The sequence below is a fragment of the Copadichromis virginalis genome, linkage group LG10, assembly GCF_057382275.1.
Source record: "Copadichromis virginalis isolate Kocher_CV1m ecotype Utaka linkage group LG10, C_Virginalis_male_GT1.1, whole genome shotgun sequence".
Classification (NCBI taxonomy): Eukaryota; Metazoa; Chordata; class Actinopteri; order Cichliformes; family Cichlidae; genus Copadichromis; species Copadichromis virginalis.
Genome location: NC_140627.1, coordinates 2,997,795 through 3,022,948, shown reverse-complemented (window position 1 = coordinate 3,022,948; position 25,154 = coordinate 2,997,795). Strand labels below are relative to the sequence as shown.

The window sequence follows — 25,154 nt, the reverse complement described above, 5'->3', positions numbered from 1 at the left end:
TTATGCTTCTTTAAATCACCAGCTCCTCATTGTGTGCACCTTAGATCTCGAAGACACGGGAGGCTCTTTCATTCTCCTCTTGTACGAAGTCGGCTGTTCATCCCTCTCTGATACATGCCAGTAGCTGTTTGTCTCAGAGAGGATGGTCCTTCCCTCAAAAGCAGAGATTCTCCTTCAGTTTCATATAAATACTCTCTCACAGATGGCTTGCTTCAAGTCGTGTCTGCCTCTCTCTCACGTACACCCTCTTGCTGGAATAAGACAATTACTTACACTCATAATTACAGCAAGACAAGAGGAAGCCGAGCAGTTGCTTTGAGGGGAAAGGCAGGGGATAAAAAGGTGAATAAGAGAGGAGACAGTGACAGAGAGAGGAACGGGAGGAGAGTAGACCAGAGGGAGGGTGGGATGATAATGCCAAATAAGCTGCCCTCTCTTCTTCCACGTCTCAGTCTGTGAGCGCTGGAGCACGCCATGAGCTCTGGCAGCGCTCTCCCGACATGTACACCTGTAAGCTCTATTCATTCATTCAGGGTTGCAGCGTTTGTGTATGAACGGCAGTGACTGCAGCAAAGAGTGTCTGAAATCTGCTTTGGCGAGATCGTTTGAGCTTGGAAGCAGAAGCAGTGCAGGAGAAGGCAACACGCAGAGAAGTGGATGCTGAGCAGCTCCGGTCTGCAATTAAGGTTTGAACCCTTTTTATCTTTTCTCCTTTGAGTCATCCATCTTTTCAAATATGTAGGATCAACAGATAAGACACGTTTTCTGCATGTTTATAGGTTTTTCACGCCGTGTCAGTGCTTATCGAACTATAGACTAAAGTGTAATAGAGATCATCTTGACAAATCCTCCGGTGCTCTGAATAGCTCAAATACAGAGAACTTTTGAGGATCACAGGTGCGTCAGTTAGGAGTTAATGGGGTCAATGTTTTATACTTTTACAGATCATTAAATCTGTTTTGATTCTGAAATAAAGAGTGACACCGAGTGATTCGTGTCTTGTGATACAGTCTGTCATCTTTGACTGCACAGTACTGCTGATATCTACGTCTGTTAATTAGACTTTGGAAGATATTCAAGGAGTCTTAGCTGCCAACTTGTCTTTCTCAAAATACTGGCACTGATGAATATGCAGTATAACGCTTAAGCATCTTTTACCGTTTCACAAAGCCTTGCAGCATTTTAGATGTACTATTATAAAACTATATTGCCATCAACTGTGTCTTAACCACTGGCATAAACAGCACAGTAAAAGCAATAAAGATAAATAAAGAAAACTGCACTAAAAATGTAAATCAAACTGAAAAAAAAAAGATATCATCAGAGCTAATTAAGATGTTTTATTCAAGTCAGTGTTTCAGTTTTGCTCATTTGCAGGTTTGAAACTTTCAGTTTTGCGACATTAAAGATTAAGTTGGCTTTAATGGTTTCAAGTATCACCAACAATTTATCAAATGATGGAGCAAATTATTAGTGTGCTGATTACTTGAGGAAAACTTGTTGTAAAAAGTTACAGTACATTATTATCTTTATTGTAACCAGCAGCACGTTTAGAAATAAGTTATTTTACGGGCGACAAACACTGAGCATGACACATGAAAGAAACACAGACTGATTAGGTAATACGGTAAAAACATATGAACTAGTGCTGTCAACGTTAATCTCATTAAAATGACGTTAATGCCATAACTGCATTAACGCGGCAAATCTCCGTTAGCGAGTTATCGTGTTAAAACAAGCTAACCCCGCTAACGCTTTGACGCCGTGCAGCTCCACGCACGGACGGTTATGGCATTAATGTCATTTTAACCAGATTAACGGTGACAGCACTAATATGAACATAATATACAGGAAAATCCAAAGAATTTATATTAAATTTATAATTATTAAAATATTTATAATTATTAAAATATTTATAATAAATATTTGAATAATTGTAATAATAGTTCTTTTTAAAAACACAGAGGTGTGAATAATCGCTGTACTGGTGACTTGAACAAATTTCCACACTGAATGTGCCAAGTGATACAAGTGGACAGTGTAACATTGAGGGATGATGAATATGAATCAATATAAAGATTTTTGTAATAACATATAGATGTTAATCATCGCTGTATGTGTGACGATGTTCTTGCAAACTAGGATTCAACCTTTTAAGTAGGAGATAGGGTGCATGTATACATACATACACTACTATCATCACACTAAGATTTGTAGCGATGTTCAATAATTTACCTCGCCATTTGTGCTTCACCTTCTGTTGTCGAACAAATGAGTCTTGTTGAAAAATCTTCACTGGAATTAAGATTTGTCTGGAAATTTAATAATAATAATGGATTGGATTTATATAGCGCTTATCGGGGCCCCCAAAGCACTTTACAATTCCACTATTCATTCACACGCTGGTGGAGGCAGCTACAGATGTAGCTACAGCTGCCCTGGGGCAGACTGACATAAGCGAGGCTGCCATATCGCGCCATCGACCCCTCTGGCCATCACCAGTAGGCGGTAGGTGAAGTGTCTTGCCCAAGGACACAACAACACAGACTGTCCAAGCCGGGGCTCGAACCGGCGACCTTCCGGTTACAAGATGAACTGCCAACTCTTGAGCCACGATCGCCCCAATGGAATGACATTTCACTTTGAAATCCTCCTGAACTATTTTGAGTTTGCATCAACTTGTGTTAGATCGGTATAAAGCAGAATTAAGGGTAGCTCTGATGGATAGGCCATTCAGAGGGTAAATCATTACCCTTTGAACCACTATTGGAGGCTTGCTTTTTTTCTGCACACTCTGCTACTCTATTGATGTACATTACAAAAAAAAGTGCCTTTGAGTCAGATTGTTTTTACCCACTTGAAAGTTGGTTCAGATCAGAGGCAAATTCTCACACGAAGTAGAGGGAATAGTGCATGAGCAGATCAATACACAGAGCGGTTCCTCGCCAAACCAGCACTATCACGCTATGAAGCAGGATGCCAGGTCCTCTGAAGTTTACTCTGAACTGTACTCTCTCATGTCAGATACACTGAAAAAAAAAGTGTAGACAATAGAGTGCTAACTGAGTGAGCGTTTTGTGTGCAATGACTACGAAGCAAGAGCACAGACCTATAGAATTTTGGACAATGACACTCTTTGCAAAATCAAACAGTCACAAAGTGAATGTTGAGCTCAGAGGCTGAAGAAAAATCCTGCACTCAAGAATACTTTGAAGGAAACTGGCATATTATTGTCAAGGTCTACATCAAAAGGGTGCATTCATGAATGGATATACAAACGGTTACGACAAGATGTAAGGTGCAGCTGTTTTCACTCTTAGCCATCGGAAAGCGAGTTATGAAACACTTTATTGGACAGAGGAAATAATATAACCTGTAAAACATGGTGGAGGCAGTGTTATGGCATCAGCATATGTGGCTGCATACAGCAGCGTAGTGGAAGTGGGTCAGCGAAGTAGCAAGATTATTTTATTAGTGGTGGGTCCAAATTTATTGAGATGTGTGCTTGCTGTTGTGTTATGTTTTGCTGTTTCTTCTTAGTTTATCATTTCCTTGAGAGGCTTTGCCTTTTCCAGGCCACCATTCTGACATAAGGTCAATCACTTCTTCACAATTTGTTGACAGCTTTAGTTAATAAGGTTCAATTTTTTTGTCTCAACTCCATCATGTACTTTTCTGTATAATTAAATGCTCTCAAAATAGGGCTTCCCCATAGTTCTTGTAGAGTATGAACCTGATCACTGCTGAAACTGTGAACCACAGTTTGTGAGGGCGCGATTTCAGAAAGCAAACACTGTACCTGGTTGTCCTTTTGTGAACAATTGTAGGTGTAAATTTGTTATTAATTACGATATCAAAATAACTTTTTTTGCATTTTATTTTGGAGAAAAAAGTTATGGGGAGTCATATCTGGAAAGTGGTGTGAGCACTGAGCTTGAATTGTATTAAGGCCCAAACATGCCAGAGTTCATGTTATTTTCACTGGAAACTTTTCCTCTGAATCTTTGAGGATGTTACAGGACATTTTATTGTTGACAGCTGGATGACAGCATGTTGACTGAGAGTTCTGTGAGTGAGAATGTGACTGTCAAAAAAACACTTTTTTGTTTTTGTTTTGTAAATTGCAGGCTGTGCCCTAAAAACCTTCTCCTTGGTCCTTGAGTTGTAGCTGGCTAGCTTTCTGGAAGTGGCTAGTTATTTTAGTTAGGTTGCTAAAGTACCCGATTTCCCTTAAAACAGTCAACCTACAAAAATAACTTTGTGTTATGGTAAGAAAATAGAAGCAAAACTTGAAGATATTTGAAATTTAAATACATTATTGTAAAAAACAAACAAACAAACAAACATTTCCACTGGTGTTAGGATGGAGGAAGGAGCTGAGTTTGCATATTCTGACTACAAATGGCAACCACCAATTGCATACTTAGTGCTGGAGATCAGAGTATGGTTCAGGTAACATACTGACAAGCTAGATAGCCCTCACTTCCTCCAGAACAATGCAAACCTACAAACCCGACTGACTACGCTAGCAGCAGCCAGAAAGCTTTGTAATTCAATTCAATGCATTTTATGTTAGACTTGGACGATATAAGAGAAATGCATTTCTTTTGTATTACACTCAAATTTGTGCAGCATTCTCCATTTGTACTGACACTAAAGTGTTCAGCCCGACTGTGACTCAGTCTTACCAAATGCCAAGAAGATACAGAACGTCATCCTGCTGATTCATGATGAGCTAACGAGCTTCACACATGGGAAGACAGAAAATGGGCCTTTTTCTGAACGTGAGCAAATGTCTTACTAAAGCTGACTATTTCTTTTCTTATTTTATTTTTACACGCTCTTTGTGGGATGATTTTATAATATGACTGCATTATATTGATAACAATACATGGCTGGAGACAGGGAGAGTCCTGAGACAAGCAGCTTGCCACTAAAGTTGTGAGGTCTTATGGTAAAACTGCACCCACTTTACCTGCTAAATAGAAACAAAGCAATATTTTAATCTAGGCTAATGGTATTGCAGTGTCTGATACATTTCATACAGGACATGCTGGTGCTATTTGGCTAGTGTTTTTGTAGTTCACAAGATGGATCACTAACACAGAAAACACAATATTTGGCACATTTTGTTATTGGGAACTGCTGATTGGCTCATCATTGGTTGTGTCATTGCACATTTTCTGGCTGATGATTCCAATTAAAAGTGTTGAAACCGAGCAACAACATGTATATTTTCACACATCCAAATTAAACATAGGCATAACATACTGTAAGTGTAATGGTGTGATGCGTTTGCCAAGTCTTGTTTGAGTTTATTTCAAACATGCTGCAGTTTTCAGCCCCTATAACTACACTCTGCCCTTTTCTTTAGAACTCAGATTTGATTAAATGTAACATCTCTGAAGTAATTTTGATTCACAGGAACAGAATTACACAAGACTACAAAACTACATGTGTGTATCATATGCTCATAGGGGATCAGCTGATCATTGGGGTCTTTAGCCTGACTTGTTATTTTAATATTGTAGTTTTGCTACATTTACAAATAATTTATTACCCAGCCCACTTCTCAACTTGTTCTTTTTTTTCGAATCATCCATATTTTAAAAAAATAAATGAATTATTATTAGGCCAGTTGTTATTCATTATGTCAGCATGATAAAGTGTCATTTGGCAGTTTCCCCATAGTGTTGTTGCCCCTAAATACCAAGCTGCTCTGAGGTCACATAACATTATAAATCGACCAAATTTTCCCACACTCAAAAACGATCGAGATACTTATAAATGATTAAACATGAAACAAACGATAAACAGATGCTGCAGTTTATCAGCTGCTTTGTGATACTGTGTAGTGCAGTAATAGCGCTGCATTAAAATGATTCTGCTTTTCCAAAAACAACATTGCAGCAGCGTGTCTGTTTGCCAAGCACATCCTCCACATCCAGTTAAAGCTGAACTTGAAGGAGCCGGGGCCTGAATTGGTTAAACCCCCTCTTCAGTATCGGTGAAGTGGAGCAGCAGTGTGTCCTTCTTCCACTAAATGACCCATTCTGGCATCTGAGATCGGTCTACTTAAAAGTTATTGCACTACTTTTAAAGTCCCCCCCGAAGCAATCGCAACAACCGGGAAACTAGTAAACAAGTTAATGTATGCATATTGTGTATCTATGTGTTTTTGTAATCAGGATGAGTGGCATGGATAAAGTGGCTGTATATAATGGAAACGGCTGCGGCTGTGTGCATACATTTCCTTCTTGATTGTAGGATGATTGTATATGTGCTTCTGATTGTTTTGAGTCTATTTTTAAAGCCACTGAAAGATAAAATTGCCTCTATGTGTGGATATCGGGGGTGGGGACAAACTTCCATTCAGCGAAATGTGAGTGAATGCTAATTTATTTAAATTTAACATGAGGGTTGTACACACATGAATAATACATGTGGTTTTATCCCTATAGTTTGACTTTTCCAGTTGTTTTAAGTCTGTACTTCATGTTGATTGCACCACTCTCTTTTTAAAGGTCGGGACAGCACTGGTTTTTAATTCATCCCAATCTGCACTGATCTCCTGTTAGAGAATATTACCAGTTATCTTTCAGATGTAAAGACAAGCATGTTGTGATGTCACTTCACTGCAACTCACTAGCTGCTAAATGAGCATAAACCACTTGCAGAGACTTGTTGTTTCTCACTTTGATCATAAGAATAATTGGATTATCTCATTACATGTCTTGCAGAATATTACAATTCATGTATACACTGAGTTTTGATGGAACTGATTGTCATTTGCCTCTGGCTGCTGATTTGATTTCCGTTATAAGAATGGTCACATAAGTAGCTTAAAATAATTACTACTTCATTAAGGCCATATTAAATTAATTGATACACCGATAAGACATGAATTTTGATGAATACTGATTGCCTCGGGGAAAACAAGCAGATAAATTTTTACTCCGTCATCAAATATGCAAGTATGCAAAACAGCAAAAAAAAAAAAAAAAAAAAGGGAATATTAACAGAAGGACTCCAACTAGAGGCTGTAATCGGATTATGGTGTGCCCAAAACCAAAGTGAATGAGAGTAGGCGTAGTAGACGGTGCCAGTGGTGATTTTGTGGTTGCATATTATGCTGACAACAGTTGCCAATGTTAAACATATTTTAAACATACAAACTCTTTAAATTGCAATCAATCAATCAATCAAGGCTTTATTCGCCATGTGCAGGTTGCCCTGCAGTGAAATAGGGCACCCCCCCGACGTTACACACACAACACAGACATCACATGGGGATACAGGTCGGAGATCGGTAGCGTTACAGAAAAAAACACTGAAATATACACTACAATGGGAAAGTACAAGAGGAAAAAAAGAGACCTCTACTCATGCTGGGCTCCTGGGAGGACAGCATGAGAACAGGAAACAAAAAAACTCCTCTGCACAAAAAGCACATAAATGTCCACAGCACAACATTATGGAACGCGTGACAAGTCACAGGGTCGGGTGGGGGGTGAGGAGTAATCCGAAGCAAACACAGCAGCCATCCTGCCCAGCGCTACCATTCCAGCGTGGGCTCAGACCCGCCGTGTTCCCAGGAGGGAACAAGCATCGAAGGAAAGGGAGGGGGGGATGAGTGTGTGCATATCAGTGTATATGTGTGTGTGTGTGTGTCCATAGTTCAGCTGAGACAGTGTCCTTCGCCCTGCTAGGCTAAGTAAACAGTCTTCCAGCCAACCCAGGTGGCCTTGCATGGAATGGGAAGAACAGTCTAAACACAGTCGTTATCAGGGTGTTTTTGTTCGGCGCCAGCTGCGGTCGCAAGGCGGGAGCCGAAGGGTCTCCGCATGAAGTGATGGTGCTTTTTACTTTAGTGCGAACAGCTCATATGAATTTCAAAGCAGTTCTAACAGTCCAACACTGGTCTCTCAATCTGCCGTTGGAGAGCCGTGAGCTTCTCCATGATGTTATCAAACTTGCGCTCAGTGATGTTGTCATTCTTGTGCTCAAAGAGCCGATTCTGAGAACTCACGACCACAGTGAGCCTCCCCAAGATGTAATCCAGTCTGCACTCAGAGATCTTATTCTGAGTATTCACGGCAGCTGTAAGCTTCTCCAAGATCTTATCCGTGCTGCACTCAATGAGCCCGTTTTGAGAAACTCACGCCTCGTCCATCGTTTCAATCCCAGCGGGCAGCCTTGTGGAGGTTTGAACAGCCGGTTCCGCTTTCTTAATTCTTTGATAAGTCAGGGCCAAGCCAGCTCCGATCAGCAAGAACCCTGTTACCATGGTTCCAAATAGGTAGATATCTTCAGCACTCAGGCTCACCCAAGCCCAAACTTCTCGTTGAGAAAAGTGTCAATTGCATTTAGGGACCAGTTGATCAAATCCATAATTCCTCTTTTAGGTTTTAGAGAACAGACTGTGAGAGAGTGTTCCAGGGAAAAGTAATACAAAAAACACGAGACTAGACAAGGACATAAGAGGCTAAGCAGGAAAGCTAAGTTAGAGGAGGAGGAGAAAAGTGCGACCGCCTTCGTCAAGAGCAAGAGCTGGCATCAAGGTCTTGCTGCTATTTGACAGTGTAACACTTTCACTCCTCATCTTCTCATTGTTAGTGTCAGTGGGGTGGCCTCGTGCTTTGCCCAGGCAGCACAAGAAGGTTGTTCAGCATTCTCTATAGAGAGGAAATGAAAACAGACAACAATCTAAATCCACATTTCATTTCAAATGACTGTATAAATCTTTGAACGAATTTTATTAAGAGTGTTTGATGAAGGTGCCCCATCATGCGAGGATGAGACTACATAAAGGTATTGCAGAGAAGCTCGCTCTCCCTGAGCTCTCAGTTAATTCCAGCCTGAGGTGTGACAACTGCTTTGGCATCTTATTTTTGGTACATATGATTTTAAATGGCAATTATATTATTACAATGCTATGTGGGTTTTTCACAACAAACTGTAGATGTAGAATGGCATGTGTACAATTTGCCTTGATATGTAGGACTGTAGTGGCCAAAAAGTACTTGATTGCCAAGTAGAGTTGGGAGTTTTTGGCTTGCTGTTTATATCAGGCTCCAAAGGCTGATAGCTGGCAATACATTACTCTATGAGGAGGCTGGTCGTGTGCATAATTAGATACAGTAACAGTGCAGCATGTTTCCTTGTTAAATGGTGGACAGAAAATGAATCCTCAGAGCCGCCAAGGCTTCAGATCTCTAATGTTATAATTACAATTTCAGGCTAATGCTTCCTTACTGTTCTTTAGAATTTAGCTTAAATTTCACGCTATTGTGCATTTACACATTACACCTACAGGAGCTGCTCGTCCATGAAAACTCATGCCAAGGTGTCTCAGGACACCGCTTTTGTGCTGATGTTAATACCACAGGAGGTTTGGAGCTCTGCAATCATTGAGTCAGCAGAGTGTTGGTGACAGCTCAGCACAGTGACCCTGCTCTGTAACTATGAGGTCTGCCACTGAGTTGCTGGGGTTCCTAAATGCTTCCACTTTGCAATAACACCACTTAAAGCTGAATAACCAGGACGGAAGAAATGTCCCAAACGGACTAGTTGCAATGGTAGTATCCTATTATAATACCACTCTCAGTATGTTCTTTAGAACACGTTCTTTCACAAATATTGTAAAGACTTCATTTATTAGTGTCACGGTGTTTATTGTTTAGTCTATATTTTCTTATAGCAATCTCAGTATCATTATGAGCTGTGATATATACATCTCATCGGTTCCCGACTGCAGGGTGTATGGTTCCAGAGTTGATGATTTTCTAATTAAACTAATAAGATGATGCTTGTTGCAAACACAAACTGTGCTGAAAGTAGGAACATTTTGCCTGTCTGAGCTGTGAAATGTACTGTTGGCACAGCACTATCCGGTACTCATTAACGCTTTCACTGAAATGTTAGACTTCACACCGTCTGTACTTGTAAACATCTTCACAGTAGAAAGCTGTAATCACATACACCCACATATAAAATTATTAAACTCTCACTTGCTACACTTTTTTAATAACTCATATATACTAAATTCTTTTAAAACTATTTCTCAGGTTTTAGATATCTCAGGCTTATCTGATTTATTTTTCCCCTCCAAACCCAAACATCCCACTTGCTGATGTGAAATTCACTTTAGTAATTCTATTTACCTGTCACTGTTGAGTCCACAATGATAACAAATCAAACCAGGATGCACTCTAAAGTGTCCTACTGACAAGTGAGGACAGGTTGGCAATACGAGCTGTTCATCTGTAGAAAGTTTGTGTATGTGGAGGTCAGAGTTAACGGCTTCATCTATCAGGTATAATCAGAATAAAGTCAGTGCAATGTAGATTCAGCAGATCAGGATTTCAGGATGCTAAACTTTTCATAAGTCCTTAATTGCCTTGTGATTTGAACAGTAATGCGATTGTTCATTATCACTTGATTTAATACAGTCACCATTTAACTGCCCATTCATTAGCCATCCACAGCTGCAATCAAAAGCATGTTATTGTATAGTGTAAGTTTTCAGTGAGTTTAAAAAAGCAACAGTTGTGTGCACAAGTTGAAAGTCATTAAAGATGAAAAAAAAAACAGTTTAAAGACATCATTCAGACTTTGCACCTTGGTTTCTGACTCCAGCTACTGGTGGCATTCCCATGCAATACTCATCCATCCTATGTTGTTGTGTTTAATTAAGTGAAATTACTTTCTATACATCAACATGTAAGCATTTTTATTTTAAGCATAAGCTTTCTGATATTAGTATTTAAATTACATTATCAAGTCTATCAAGTCTATGAAAATTCCAAGTCTGTCCATGTAAGTCTTTGTTATTGTCTTTTCAAGAAAATGCACTGCTATCCTTGAAGATAGCATTTCTACAGGGGCATAAAATGCATTGAAGTTCAAAAAGAATATTTCTAGTTCTTGACAAAAGGTAATATAGCTGCTTCGTTGCAAAACTCAAATCCTAAAACTGTAACATGAATGGAGTCGTGTGAGTCTGTTTGCCAGGAAATGTAACTCAAGCTTTCTGCATAAGCATAAGAAAAATGTATTACTAGGAAATTTTAACATTCCGGATTCCCTGACTTTTGTTCTAATGCTGTAATTGGATTAATTTTGGTAAATTAACAAAAATGTAAAAAATAATAAAAAAGTGTCGATTCAATCATGCAATCATTCATAATAAGGCTTCTGAAGCAGAAACCCAAAAATGAATACCCCCTCCAGCGTCCTGCAACAATGAAGCTAGATTTGTATGTATGATGCAATAATTACGTCTCTGCAAACCAATAAGTGTTTATACAAATTCTAAAGCAGAAAAAATACTTTCAGAGGAAGAAATGTTGCCATTAAAAGCACATGTCAGTGTTGTCATGGCCAGCTTAAGAAAATATTTATTGAATGTGAGACTAGGGATTTATGTTTTAATACTGTATCAAGGCTTCTTCTTTCTCTATATGACACCTTTGAAATTGTATCACAGTATCATTAATCTGATCTGACAAATTCTCACCTCAGGAATAAAAATCACAGGATGTTACATTCTTTCCTAGCAGGTTAAACTTGTGCATAATTTTACTCAACTTTTCCTTATTAACAAAAACCTTCTCAACATGCCAAGCACAGTGAAATGTCAAAAGAAGAAAAGAAAGACAAAAAGACAGTTTTTTTCACACTCTTGATTGATGAAGAGAAGCCCACATCAAGAGGACTGAGATGTGTTCTTCTCTGATTAGTCTGTTTATATGCGCACATTATTTTGAATAGTTTCTTTTTCTAAACACCATCATCTGCTCTCTAATAACATGCACAAACACACAGGAAGGTGTTTCCAGCTGAAAATGAGGCTGACACACATAATAAAAATCCAAACAGGTGATCATCTGTACACATTTCTAAACAGTCTTTTTAATGAATAAGAAATATTGTTGATGACTGAATGGAATTTGATGCAGGGATACAGACACTGAATATATGAAAGGTTCATTCACTTGAAAGAAAACTGAGCCTGAATACTGCTGCCTTATATCTTCAGAATGAATAATTTTCATATTTAAGCTTGCCAATGAAAAGGATAAATGATAATTCAGCATCAGTTGTTTGACCTGAAATAACAATCTAACTTTAATCTTCATGTTATAGTGTTTCAACCTTATTCTCAAAATGAACAATACATTTTTATTTCTTAATGTGGTCCTAATACTCCATCACACTCTTAGGAAAGCTTTCTCGTAATTCCTTAAAGCAGACTTCAGGAATAGTTCTCCAGGCTTGTTGAAGGACATTCAAAGCTGGTCTTTGTGCCAGTCTATCAAGATGATCCCACGCTGCTTCAGTAATGTGGAGGCACTGACATCCATCCATGTTTTTGCTGCATTTGGATTGTGTTTCGTGCTAAAAAATGAAATTGATGCCAATCAGATTTTTTCCGAATGGTATTGTATAGCAGATATTGTCTTCATTTAAATTTGATCTATATTGACTAGGTCGCCAACACAACTGGCTGACATGCAGCCCCAAATATGACCAAACTTCAACCATGTTTGACAGATACGCTCACTATTGTACCTCCTCTTTATATGCTGATGACAATTTGAACTAAATTTCAAATTAAGATTCATCACTTCATAAGATCGGTTTTCATTTCAGTTCTCGTATAAACTAGCATACGTCATGCTTTTCTCCTGGTTTCCCTTCTTTAAGAATGGCTTCTTGAAAGCCGAGAACTGAGAGTATTTCTGATCAGGCTTCAGTAAACAGTAGATATATCAATTGAAAATCCAGATGTATGTAGATATGACTTTCAGATACTGTTCATCAGCTATTGATAGTTAAACTTGCCAACTGACCACCACTTGTCCGGTTTCCTTGAATTTTTTAGGGACACCCTGCTAAACCTTTGACTAATTGCTCTTTGGGAATCACCTTAGTGGTGCCACGATACAATTTTTGTCAAGTGCGTGCAGGCAGGAATGGTGGACCCAAAGTGCAGACTAGGGCTGGGCTATATCATACCGTTCATGGTAATACCGGTGTAATGTTGGTCAACGATAGGAAAATGAAATATGGCGATAGCATATGGGTAAAACGCGCATGCGCAGTGCCTTTGCTTTCATACGCACATGGCGGCGACGCAGAATGAGAAGAGCGAAAGTGGATCGTTGAATGAAACAATGAACCAGAACTGGTTTGTAAAAATGCTGCAGCTTCACTGGTGGAACTGGTTTAGCTTTCGTCCGTCAGATACACAACAAAGCACTATTTTTGGTAGAGCATGCTAGCGGGCCGTCGTTATTACCGTGTTGTTTGGAAAATACGGCACACTTAAAATCAATCCTTTGATTTTTCTGAAAGTCGACAGAGCCCCTTATAATCCCGTGTGCCTTATGTATGAACTCTGGTTGTGTTTACTGACCTCGAAACGATTTTATGTGCACGGCGCTCGAAAATCTGTCAAATGTTTCAGTACAACTTTGCTAAGCTACGAAGCCGCACCGCTTGATGGATTGTCGGAGCATTACGGCTATCGTAGGCGGAGCCTCGCGGAGTGATACGTACTGTGCTTCAGCATAATCTGTCACGATCTGGTACAGGGATTCAAACGCAGAGCGGTAAGGTATCTCCAAGGTGTAGTTTATTTACAGTGCCAGTGCAATATATGTACAGTGAAGGGATCCAAAACTCCGGGGGAATCACAGGGTAACTCGCTCACGTCTTCTTCACTCACACTCACACACGTTCCCGCAGCAGGGAGGTCGCAGGTCCCGGGGGGGGGGAAGATCTGAGGCAGACGAGAAGGCAGGTCACCAACTAATCACAAATCACGAATATGAAGCACAAGAGCTGTGAGAACACTAACGTTAGGGGTACAATCATCCAGCGACGAGAGGATCTGTGTTCCAGCCTCAAATAGTGCTCCCGGTGATGATGGGTGAGTGTTGTCAGGTGTGTGTGTGGGCCAAGGGCGGGAGCCCACAGTGAGCTCCGCCCAGGCAGAGAGGGAGAGAACAGAAACAGCAATTGTAGCCTTGTGGGGCCGACCGGGCAGGCACGGAGACCATGACATAATATTACCGTATTGTGTGTGTATAACCTCTTTTTAAGTTTTGCGGATGTTATACATGGTTATGCTGAGGATATGTCGGCCAGTTTCCACTGGAAATGCCTTTTGGTTAAACTGTCAGCGAGGAATTTGCATTTGCACTGTTACATTTTTATATAACTTTAATGCACATAAAAAACAGCTGCTTGTTTAAGTGAAAATACATTGATGGGGTTTTTTGCACTAATAAAGTTGTGGAGTTGTAAAGTATTTTGTCTAGTGTCAGTTATATCGTTATCGCAAATTTTCAAACGTATATCGTGATAAATACTTTTGGTCATATCGCCCTGCTCTAGTGCAGACTCACGGAAACAAAATGACAAAACACAAGTCCACAAGAAGCCGAGGAGCTCAAGAAAACCAAAAGTCCGTGAAGAGCACTGGAACTCAAAAAACTGTCCATAAAGCTCTCCGGGGATTGCCCGGAGCAACACAGGCGAGGCAAATCCGGGATTTTTACAAACCAATTCTGGTTCATCAGTTACATTTAACGATCCGCTTACACTCTTCTCATTCTGCGTCACCGCTATGTGCGTATGTAAACAAAGGCACTGCGCATGCGCGTTTTACCCATATTCTATTGCAATATTTCATTTTCCTATCGTTGCCCAAAATTACACCGGTATTACCGTGAACGGTATGATATAGCCCAGCCCTAATGCAAACTGGGGGAGCTAGGGATCGAACCACCAACCTTCTGATCAGCAACTAACCTGCTCTACGTCCTGAGTTACAGCCAGCCAGGTTGTGGACCAGACGACGGCGTGGCAGCAGCAGGACCAGATGAGGCAGGACCAGACTTAATTGATTAGTCTCTGATTGATTTAATGTTCATGTAATCCAAACATACAGTGTCTGAGTTTGTTGGTTCGGGCAGAACTGAATCCCGAGAGGAAAACAGTCTGATTCACAGTGAATGAAATGTCAGAAGGTTCGGGACCGGGATGCTCAAGCGGAACATTCAGCAAACAGTCACTCTTACTCACCGATGAAGTTAGCTCAGCAGCCCTGGAGTGACAGCGGCGTGAGCGACGCCTTCCCTTGTGGAAGGGGGAGGCGGCGAGAGAGAGGACGGACCAGTTCGCAAGTCATCCAGCGGATTGAGCTGCGACTGCTCCAGTTGATCGGGCTGCAAATCCTCCGGCTCCTCACACTGAAGCGGTTAACCTCCAGCAGAAACTCCGTCCTGCTGTGGCAAACGCAGCTGCTTCACAGAGAACTCTGTCTGGTGCTGCTGTGTTGGCGTGGAAAGAAAGATAGCTAGCTCACTGGCTCTTACGTGCTCCCTCCATGCAGCTATGGTGCTGCTCAGTTTAGTGTTCAAGGAGAATTGATGAAGCCGGGGTTGTTCTTAATCATTGCGTCCACTGCGCTCAGTCCCACAGACATAGCCTGTAAGCTATCGGCCTGAGAGATGCGGTCCAGCAAATTAACCAACCTCTCCATTTCGGAATCAACCTCAGAGGCGGAACAATCTGCGGGGTCCATGTTCTGGTCATGATCTTATGTCAAGTGCAGGTGAACTTAAATACAGCTTTAATGCTGGACGGCAAAACAGAAAACTGGCTGCATTAGAATACAAAATAAACAGAACACACAGTACAGAATGAGGGTAGATCGCGACACTGACACAGAGAAACACAAGGCTAAAATACACAGAGGGAGCTTTCTGGGAATGAGAGACAGAAGCGAAACACAGCTGGGACAAATCATACATGACGAGACCAAAGGGAAGCAAAACTCAATACATTAACCCAGACTTTCAAAGTAAACCAGGAAACATAACAGACTGAACTTGTATACATAGACTCACAGGCAGACACTGAAACCATAGACACTACAAAGGGAACACGGAAATCACAACCAAAACCTAAGAATTAATAAAGAAATATATTTAAAAACAAAATACTGGGTCAGCGACTCAGGCACCCCAACAATTTTACCCCTGTGAATCTGTGTCTTTGACCTTTTTTCTTAAACTGATGTGAACAAATGCTGGGTGTAACTCAGTTAAATTTAATAAATTCTGTTTTCATGGATGCCTGGATGTTAAAGCAGCAACACTGATCATTTTATTAAAGATGAAAGAATTTAGCCAGTGTTTAACTCTCAGTGATGCCGCAGTGTTCGTTTGACTTTGGGACCTGAAGGTCGATGGAGTTTAGGACCCAGATTACTCAGCGAGGCTCCATCACGCAGTGCCACCAAAGTCGTACTAAAACATTTGACAGATTTTTGAGCGCCGTGTAGCACATAAAATCAGTTTGAGGTCAGTAAGCACAACCAGAATTTATACATAAGGCGCACCGGATTATAAGGCAAACTGTCGATTTTTGAGAAGATTAAAGGATTTTAAGTGCGCCTTATTGTGCGGAAAATACGGTACTAAGGTTTTCAGCATCTCTGCCATGGCATCAGACTACACAGGCCCCCCTTCCCAAGTTCATCAGTGAGTCCTGATCGCCTAAGGCACTGTCACAGGTTTATCAGTTGGACCAATACCTCTGTTTACTTGTAAACAGACCTAACTGTTGTTGATGATGTCTGTTGATTTAAAATTAGCTTTTGCCTTTTATTTAAATGCAGTTGTCCATAATGAGTGGTTTTCACAAAGTACATGGCAGCTCCTGGTATCTTCCAATTTTAAGGCTGAACTAGTAAGTTTTTTTCCTCTTGGCTAATTGCATCTGTGGTTTTACTGATATTGCCTGAATGTGGCTTTACATCTGGGATTTTACCAATGTCATGTTTCCCCATACATTTTCTTCCCATAGTGTATGTGTAGACAAACGTGTATGACTGCAGTGTCCCATGTGTGATGTCAAAAGACTTACGCAGGCTTGAAGTTAGAGTCTCTTGTCTAAACCACCTGCTGTAAGCACCATCAGCCATGTACCAGTCCTCCTTAGTTCCTGATATGAGCGTTCCTCAGATTGTAGGCATATTTTTACCCTATTTCTCTTTAGGAGTTTTCAAGCAAAAAGAGTCTATTCAAAGTGCACTCCTTTCATACGCCTGTCAGGAAATGAAAAGAAATGCCCTTACTGTCTGACTAGTGGGCCATGTGACTAGCTTTTTTTTCTTTTGCCTTAGACAAACAACTCTCAGTTTTTTGAAATCCAGCTTCATCCCCAAGCAAAATTTCCATTTGTGTGGCTGTGACATTTTTTATGTGATTTATTCTATTGTCCCGAATCCCCCGGCCTTTGCTGCCCCTCCACCTCGTCCCCTTGCCATCAGCTTGACAATCCCAGCCTTTGTTTTTGCAATGAGAAGCAGCATTCTTCCAGAGGGATGACCTCCTCTGTCTCTATAGAGGCTGGCACTGGGGACATGACCCTCCCCGATGATTGGATAGCACCCGCCGGATGCTGTGAATGAAATCCACTAGTTGTCACCCCAATGCTGCCCACATGTGCGCCAAACACAAGCTCATTCCCGAGAAAGAGAACTCGAGGGATCCCTCTGTTCATCCCAGCTGATGCTCCCAAGCCTCAGCACCGCTATCAGGACCATTAGCACAGAACACAGGATCCAACTCTGTGGATCATCATTCGTTTCTGTGAGTATCCATTTGATGGTTTTTAACCGTAGTTTTTAACAATATACTTTAGAGTCAGGACTCCAGTGATCATTATATTATTGTTCTTAACAACTGCCAAGCAGGGCAAATTAATTTCTTCCTTTTTAGAAGAAAAGAAAAGAGGAGGTTTTAGCAGCACCATAAGAGGAGGCTGAAATGAAAGGTACTGAAGTGAAAAACTATTTCAGAGAGACTCATCCTTAAAATCCCAAAGCACACTCATTATTAGAATTCCAAGCCAGCAGTACATCAAGGCACCCAGCTCAAGTTTTATACCTCAAACCAGCTGAAAGGGATGAGTGCAAACACAGGAACATCAAAAACCAGAAACAGTAATGCATTAGGCTACCTGCAGCGATGCAGGTATCTGTCATACACGGACACCTGCACAGATCTGGATTCAGGTTATTATGCAGTTATGTGGGTAGGGATAAGTGAATTTACTTTGCAATACCTGTATTGTACTTTTATTAAATACACAGCACATAATAACTGTTGCCGTTATGGCTGTCTGTGTGCCACCTGGCTTGAGGACTGTAGGGTGGGAATAGGAACTGCTTTGTAATGAGGATTTGCCGTGGATACATGGATGCTATAACACAGAGTTAGCTGGGCATTCACAGAAATGCAAAGCTGTGGTCAATGGTGCTATTTATTGAAATTCCATATCATGAGTGTATCTGTGCGACACAGTGCTTGTAAGGCTTGTTACCCTTTAAATTGTGGCTCTTTCATCAGTATGCCTTCAGTGTGTACATGTCACATAGCCCCCAGCAGTGCCTGCCATTTGACTCTCATTAGCACAAACAACATTTGTATGGATTTCCCAGCTGAAACCGAATTTATGTTTCTGGGAGTTTTGATACCAAGAGAGACCTATTTATAGTGTTTATGAGCTCGTCCATACATTTTAAAGACTTTTAAGTGCGGCATGAGGCCTGCCTGTCCTCCTTCCACTCATTGCTCTTTAAACCAGTCAGAGTCTATCAATAATGAGCACTGCATTAGAATCATTTGGTTTGATTTGTAGATGTGCGTCTCTTTCCAGCACAGCTTTACTGCCAAGTCCCATTATGTACTTGAATTGATTTACAGCTATTCTATAATTTCTTATAGGTAACGCCATAAAAAAGGCACATTAAAAGAACACAAGAAGATTGCAGTCACATTAAAACACTGGTGCCGTAGTAAATGTGTAGTAGTGGTCAGTTGTGTGTTATATAAACAAACTATCAGCCTGTTGTTGCTGATTGGTGTTCTAACAGGCACAATCATCGGCATGCTTCAGTGCTCGCACACAGTGCTATTGTTCACGGCTGAGCTGAAGAAAATAATACTACATTATGTAGATGGATCAAAAATGAATCATTCCATGAAATAACCTTCAAATTGTTAAAAAATTGTTTTATGTCTGAGTTTCATGCAATGTTCGTGTGCTGACTCATCTGCCAGCAAAGGTCATTAGCAAGTGGCAGACCCGTGTGCTTAGTGATGTGTATGGACACGGGTGCTGCGCCAAGAGGATTCTGAAAACCAATCAAGAGAGCACTTTCTCAGCTGATGGGATTTAATGGAAAAAATCAATTTGAAACAAACACTGCCAGCACGACCCATGTTATTTTATTTTCTCCTTATCCTTCAAAGTGCTTCCAGTAGCGATGGTAGCGGTACTGTCATGAGCCATGTCTTTGATTATGCGCATTTTCATCATGTAAAATTATTCAATAAGAAATATTGTATTTGTCATTTTTTAATGTTTTCTTATCAGTCGCAGTATTGGGTCGATTGCCTGATAGTTTTATAAAGACAGAAATATCATTTGTTTACTCTCTTTTTCCTAAGATAATTTTTATTTGACATTGTTGGCTCTGTTTGTCAGTTGTTGGTGTAAGGAAACAGGAAACAGGGAAAGGGTATGACATGCAACCTGCTGGGAGGAACAGTGAAAGCTGCAGGCACAGCATGGGGTATGTGCCTTATCCGTTAGACCAACGCACACTTTCAGCTATTTGATTTTAATTGCAAATACTTGTAAATACTTAAACGTTGTGGGTTTAACATTAGTAAAGGGACTCAGGCAGCTGGAAACCATATATCTATGTATGGATGGATGTATGGATAGATGAGGTGTTTTGTGATGTTCTCAAATTGATCTCCCTGTTGGAGCTCAGTCTGGGGGAGTTTTTTTTCTCCTCGTCTTTCCTCATGTTGTGCAGTTTCCATTGTTATACCTCTCTGACCTGCCTTCCCCATGTGATGTTTGTGTAATGTATGTATGGTCGGAAGGGTAAGATGGTGCTGGCAAGGCTGGCAGCCTTAACCCAATTTCCCTCGGGATGAATAAAGTATTATCAATCAATTAATCAATCAATAGCCTGGCTGCAATTACACTTTTTCAACTTTATATTTGAGCTTGTAACAGACATTTATGCAATATAATGAAGGAAATGTAGAATAAACATAAAGAATGTTAAATGCTTAAATTCAAAGAGAATTTGAATAGTTTTCTTCAGTCTGTTAGCACAGGCTCTCTCCTGTGAAATGCAACTTTTTTAAAAACCTATATACTAATAGGTAAGTATACATTAATATATAATATATATTAGTGCTGCCAAACAATTAAAGTGTTTAATCAGATTCATCACAGGGTTACTGTGGATTAATTTTGATTAAATATCATGTTTATTCTATATTAATCAGATTTCATTTTGCATGAGCAAACAGACTCGAGAAAAAAGGGAAAATATACGAACTTAATATGTTTATTGAACATTTGGAACATTCATGTTAACAGAAACCTCTGTAAACGTTCATCCTCTCTCTCTGTCACTCCTGGGGAGGCTTCAAGTCCTTGAAACGAGGACCTGTGTAAAGGTTCTCAGTGATGTTAACAGGTCTGCAGTTTGTTGCAATCCCCTCGGCGTCAGTCGATGTGTCCGAGGTCGACTTACTGAGTCCCCGATGCTCCGTGAGGGGTTTGTCGCAATTGTGGTTTGACATATCTATATATCTATATCTATATATATATATATATATATATAGATATAGATATAGATATAGATATATCTATATATAGTTAAACATGGTGAAATGTTCGTGTATTGTAGACCAATAGAAACCAAAGTGTCTCTACTGTAGCGGATTTGTGTGTTTTGCATGATGCCCATGCAAGATTATCGCAGATATAGCAAAAAGTGACGAAAAACTGCAAAAAGTGGAAAAAGTTATATTTATGGGGCTTGGCAGAAAAAACACTGGAGCGGCGCTGTGATGATATCAAGTACACTGCTGTTCCAACTGCAGAATGATCGCGCTGCGTTCTCCCGTTCACTGAAGTACAGACGAGCAAGGAAGCAGCGGACTTCAGAGTGCTTGAAACACAGAGGCCATGAGACCATACTCTCACAGTCACTGTTCACTCCATGGTGTGTGTGTGTGTGTGTGTGTGTGTGTGTGTGTGTGTGTGTGTGTGTGTGTGTGTGTGTGTGTGTGTGTGTGTGTGTGTGTGTGAGGGGTGTTTAGCTGCCCTGAATCAGAAACTGCTTGCTGTTTACATAGAGCGTTTATAGATTCACACTGAGTTTATTTTAGGTCTTTTTCTCTCGTTCAGCATTTGTTTCAGTTCTTCTTCATCTTGATGAGCTTCAGCTCCGGATTTTGCATCTTTTTTTTTTCATTTGAAAAATAAAATGTCACTGGCTCTTAGTTTTCACACTTAAGATGGCTGATATTTTTGAAAAGCTTATTCAATTAAATTAAACTTATTCCTCAAGTTCAGCTTTGAATATTTAAAATATTTAATATATATTGCATAATATATCAATATATAACTTCCTCCTCATCTGTTCTGCACAGTCGTTCTACTCTGTATCTATGCAGACTGCTCATGAACCCCATTAGCAGCTCCTTGGTGTTGGTGCTGTTCAGTTCTTATTACTCCAGTCACTGAATTTTGTGATGCTTCAGTTTATATGCTGGCTGTTCTTTCCCACTTTTCTGACAATTTCTCACAGTTGAACAAGTTGTTTAGCGGTAACTTCAGCTTCTTCAGCAGTTTTCAGCTGAAAAAGTTTTATTTTATTATAAATTACTGAATTCACACTGCATTTTCACAGGAAATGGCTATTTTTCTAGTTGAGAAACAGGAACACAATCGTATGAATGCACTTTTGTGTTCCTGTTTCTCTTTATTCTTTAGTATTATTCGTCCTCAAGTAGCTTTCGTATGTTTTGGGCCCTTTAACTACTTCTGCATACTTTTAGCAATTCAAGTTTTACAGTATTTTGCTACTTCTGCTCTTTCTGGTCATATTTTCTGCTATTTCTGACTTTTTATACTTTTTAAAACATTCAGGTTTTTATGGATTTTCTGCCCCCGTTATGGAAAGCTTCCAGAAATCTGTTAAAACGTGGCTGTTTTTTAAACGTCACTATTTCCACATCCTTTCACTTAGAAGCACTATTTAAACTCAAAATGCTCTCAAACCATTTGGTTATTATGGCATAATTCAGCTTTTGCTTATCTTTTACCGTTTTCATAAAATCCCTGCTCAGGTTTTTTGTCGCATCATGATGATTTTTTATAAAACACGTGATTTGCTATGTTTTCTCTGCAGTTAAGCTAGAGTGCACAACTCTCTCTGAATCTGTTCCTCATGTCCAAATAAATTCTTCTTACTCGCTCAATTTTAACTCGTCCAACACAAATTATATACCGAAACATAGGTTTTTATGTTTTGATACATTGATGTGGGAGTTAAAGGGAAGTGATACAAATTTCACTCAAACCAGAGCTGGAAGTCTCTATTTCCAGTCGTCCCATCTCCTAAATGAAGTAGCCACAGTTGTTTTGGTGCGAAAAAGTAAACAAGCTGCTTCTGCTTGGTGGATTCAAATTCAGTAGATTCACACCAACGACTGTATAGAAGGCAGACATTGATTCAGACATGATTGGCATTGAAACACAGAGGCCACACTCTCACAATCACTGTTCACTCCATGGTGCGTGTGTGTGTCCATATTTGTAAACATTGTTTGGTGGAGATGTATACGCGTGTGCGTTTGTGTCAGAGGGGTGTTCACAAGCTGCCACCAATCAGAAACTGCCTGTTTAGAGTTTAGAGATTCAGGCTGAGCTTATTTCAGGCCTTTTTCACTCGTTCAGCACTTGTTTCAGTTCTTCTTCATCTTGATGAGCTTCAGTTCCAGGTTTTGCATCTTTTTGTGTTGTTTTTTTTTGAAAATGTAAATTTCACTAAATGCTCAGTTTAGATACTTTGTTGGCTTTATTTAGCATATTTTTCTCTTTTTTTGTACTCGCAGTTTTCACACTTAAGCTGATATTTTGAAAATCTTTTGCAATTAAGCTCATTCACCAAGTTCAGCTTTGAATATTTCAAATTTTATATATATTGCATAATATAGCAAAATATCAATATATATCTTGGTTAACTTCCTCGTCATCTACTCTGCACAGTGTCTATCTGCTCTCTGTCTATCCAGATTGACCGGCACAGTATTTTAGGTCCTGAACTTCATTAGCAGCTTCTTGGTGTTCGTGCTGTTCAGGAGGAGGCAGTTCTTATTATTCCAGTTATTGCAATTTTTAGCTTAATTTTGTTATGCTTTCGTTTATCTGCTGGCTGCTCTTGTCTGTTTGTCATAATCGGATGTGTGGCAGGGAGATTAGAACCCAAACGCAGGTCTCCAAAAATCACAAGGGTAAGTCCAAAACAGCTTTATTGCTGAGCTCTCCCAAAACACAAGATACAAAAAACTGAAATTCAATTGTAACCTGGAACTACTCGGCTCAAGACACACAGGCACACAGCTAGATGGATGACATGAGCAAGAGCAGAGGGAAATTCAGACAATACGTAAACACAGGATAATGAGGGAACAAATCCAGGTTAATGAGACAATGGAAGCAAAATTGAACATCGTACACATGAGGCAGGAGACTATCAAAGTAAAACAGGAAGTAACAGACACAGGAGCACATTAAGACACACAACTTGACCAGGGAAGACAAAAGCACAAACATGGCAGACAGAGCTGAAAGGCAGACAGAGCCAGGGAGCTAGAGACACGAGCGAACGCTAGAGAACCGAGGACAAGGGAGACAAAGAGACAGAGAGACAGAGACACCAAACTTGACATTCATAAAACAACATCATGGATAACACAGACACATGACAGAAGTGGCAGACAATTAAAATAGCGACAAAACTGACTTCAAAGAGAGACAACAATAACTAACACAGGAAACTAGACATAAGAAGACAGGAAACGCCAATTTAACCACATAATAACAAGCCTGAAAACAACAAATATAAAATACAGAACTATAATATAAGTAAACTAGAAAACTCCTGAGTAGAACTCAAAACCTTAGGTCATAGACGCAGGACCAGGACACTGCTTTTTTTAAAGTTTCTGCTATTTTTTTTTAAATTTCAATAATGTTTTTTAGCTCTGACCACAGCATCTTGTGTCATTTTTAGCTAAATGTCGTGTTTCTTTATCTTATCTGCGGGTGATTCTTTCTTGCCTTTTTAAAGTTGCTGGCAGTCTTCCACATTTCAACAACTGTTGAAATGTTCAACAACATTGCATTCTCCTCAGAGTGACAGAGCATGTTCATTATCTGATCACATGGAGAGACAGAAGAACCCTAAAATTTTAGCACCCAACATTATACAAAGAATGGCTAACATGATAATATTATCCCAAAATGTTGTGTGTGTGTGTGTGTGTGTGTGCGTGCGTGTGTGTGTGCGTGCATGTGTGTGTGTGTGTGTGTGTGTGTGTGTGTGTGTGTGTGTGTGTGTGTGTAATTCTGTTTATATGGACGTAGCATTCCCTTATAAACAGTACATTTGCACAATGACTGAAACCAGCCCACTGAATGAACAATGGGCTGTGAGGTCAGTTCCTTGATCATTAATATGCAAATTCTCATGACCATTGATCAACAACCACTGATCAAACACCATTGATCAATGATCAAAGACATTCACAGAGAGTTGGTTAACCCTTTAAAGCCGGTCGGAGCGGACACGCTTCATTTTGCGTAACTATTTTTAAATCCTGGTAGCACTGCAACCACGTAAGCTAGCGCAATAATTTTTTTTGCATATGAAACCGTTAGCTTGTCCTAGGTCACAGTTTGCTTCCACATATAGCTTTGCCAAAACTGCATAAAAAGCACTTGCAGCAACAAAAACATAATATTCCAGAAACACGCTTTGCCGATCCGATCAGCTGTTTGTAACACTTCCTAGATCCATCAGCGTGAACTATCGCATGTCCGGCATGACCTGCCCGAAACCGGAAGTGACGTCATTTTGCGGAAATGTAGTTTTTTACCATCGTGGCCTTGTGAGCCTATACTTGTGTTTTTAAAAGTTATGTTTGACTTTATGACTTTCTGTGTCGTTTCTGGGATGCTGAGGACTCATATTG

General features: G+C 40.0%; 1 protein-coding gene across 4 annotated transcripts in view; it reads left to right on the top strand.

Annotated features, from left to right (window-relative positions):
* Positions 1-254: 254 nt before the first annotated feature.
* Positions 255-25,154, top strand: part of b3gat1b (beta-1,3-glucuronyltransferase 1 (glucuronosyltransferase P) b) — a 57,992-nt gene continuing 33,092 nt past the window's right edge. For 2 of the 4 annotated variants that reach the window (XM_085469469.1, XM_085469471.1), the window contains exon 1: positions 17,448-17,669. The gene's annotated coding sequence lies outside the window, so the exon portion shown is untranslated. Of the gene's footprint in view, positions 687-17,447; positions 17,670-25,154 lie in introns of those variants that run through there. The other 2 variants (XM_085469470.1, XM_085469472.1) reach the window with 2 other exon arrangements.